This window comes from Nannospalax galili, unplaced genomic scaffold (genome assembly GCF_000622305.1).
Source record: "Nannospalax galili isolate Female #2095 unplaced genomic scaffold, S.galili_v1.0 scaffold278, whole genome shotgun sequence".
NCBI lineage: Eukaryota > Metazoa > Chordata > Mammalia > Rodentia > Spalacidae > Nannospalax > Nannospalax galili.
This window is the reverse complement of record NW_008347536.1, coordinates 11,779,442-11,781,527: the sequence shown is the minus strand read 5'-3', so window position 1 is coordinate 11,781,527 and position 2,086 is coordinate 11,779,442. Positions and strand designations below refer to the sequence as shown.

At 42.3% G+C, this 2,086-nt stretch overlaps 1 non-coding gene across 1 annotated transcript; it reads left to right on the top strand.

The window, feature by feature from the left end:
- The first annotated feature begins 1,258 nt into the window (after positions 1 to 1,258).
- Positions 1,259 to 1,393, top strand: LOC115072228. The gene has a single exon (XR_003851295.1). It is a non-coding gene; the product is annotated as a small nucleolar RNA SNORA66 (small nucleolar RNA).
- Positions 1,394 to 2,086: the final 693 nt, after the last annotated feature.

Here is a 2,086-nt window from a genome sequence, read left to right as displayed (position 1 = left end):
AGTGCATGCATATATATATATATCTTCCTGCCTTCTGCACCCCCCCCAGAAGCCTCCCCCTATAAAAGACCCCAGCTCACGACGGGGGAGGGGGGGGGCGGCAGACATTTTCCCTACCCAGAAGGGAATCTGTTCCATGTGTTCCTTTGCTAATAAACTCTATTCCAGTGGACTTTTATCTGTGTCCTGGTGCTTTCTCCCTATCAACCCTATTCATTCATGGGCTACTTTACCTATCAATACTGATCTTGGCTAGGAGTTAGAACCTTCAGATACAGGTGCCTAAATCTCTGCCTTAAAGACAGAAGCACTAAGAACATTTGGTAAAAGACTAAATGAGCATCTGAAAATCTTCTGGAATTCTGGGCTGGAGATGTACTCAATTGGTAGAGCATCTGCTGAGCAGTCTAAAGCTCAAGGTTTGATCCCAAACACAGCATAAAACCCGAGCAGGCAATCTTTAAGTTCACATGCACATGGGTCCTCAAATGTGCTTTTCTTTCGCTTAACCCTAGTGCTTAAAATCTGTATTAAAATCTCTTAAGGGCCTGCTAGATAGTTCAGCTCTTGCTGTTGAGCCTGATAACCTGAGTTCAATCACTGGGATCCACATGGTGGAAGAGAGAACGTGTATACACACACACCATACACACCACATACACACGCACTAAATAAATGCAATAATTTTAATATTATTTATTTTATTTTTATGTATATGAGTGTTTTGCCTGGATGTATGTAAGCATACCCATGTGTGCAATGCCCACAGAGGCCAGAAGATACCATTAGATCCCCTGGAACTGGACTTAAGGATGGTTATTAGCTGCCATGTGGGTGTTGGGAACTGAACCTGGGTCCTCTGCAAGAGCAGCCAGTGCTCTTAACCACCGAGCCATCTCTCCAGCCCCAAATAGAATAATTTTTAAATCTCTTAATAAACTTCAACTCTGCTTTAAAAAATAAACCTGCAATCCGACACTCAGGAGATAGAAGCAGAAGATGTGACGTTTAATCCTTGGCTACATAGAGAGTTAGAAGTCAGACAGGGATACATGAGACTCTGTCTCAAAAAACTAATAAAAATAAAAAGAAGGCTGAGGAAATATCCCTGTAGCCAGAACACGGTTAGCATGCATGAGGCCCTGGGTTCAAGCCTTGGTACTGAAAAACCAATATTCTGAACTTCTCTTTCATGAAGAGAAGATGTGAAATGATATCCTGAAATTCCTTGCTTCAAAGCATCTCAAAATATTGAACGGTGCAAACTTGATCACTAGCTCTGCATGATGTAGCAGCAGCTAAGGAAACCAGGTTTGCAAAAGTAATTGATGTGACAGGAACTACCAGCTTCTGAAGGTCCTGAGGAGGTGGCTTATTCTAACCTGGTACAGTCCTGCGTTTAAAAAAAAACGAACGTATGGCCTAGGGGGGTATCTCAGCCAGTAATATGAATGCCTTAAAAAAATGAGATCCAGCCAGGCATGGTAGTACAGGCCTTTAATCCCAGCAGGCAAGTGGATCTTTGTGAGTTCCAGGGCTGCCAGAGCACTAGTGAGACCCTGTCTTAAACAAAACAACAGGACTGGAGAGATGACTCAGTGGTTAAGAGCACTGGCTGCTCTTGCAGAGGACCTGGGTTCTATTTTCAGTACCCACATGGCAGTTCCAGGGGCTTCAACACTCTTTTCTGACCTCCTCAGGCTGACAGCAAGGGTGCACTTACACACATTCAAGCAATAAATACACTCATATACGTAAAATAAAAATTAGGGGCTGGAGAGATGGCTTAGCAGTATGAGCACTGGTTGCCCTTGCAGAGGACCCAGGTTCGAATCCCAGCACACACATATGGTAGCTAACAATCGTCTGTAACTCCAGTTCCAATCCAATACCCTCCTCTGACCTCTGCAGGCATTGTACAACATGGGTACACCTATCTACATGCAGGTAATATACTCATACACATAAAATAAAAATAATAAATAAAATGTTTTTAATTAAAATGTTGTTAATTTAAAATGTTGTTTTCATTAAATTAAAACAACAACAAACAAAAAACATAGGACTCAGAGCTCATGGTGTTTCT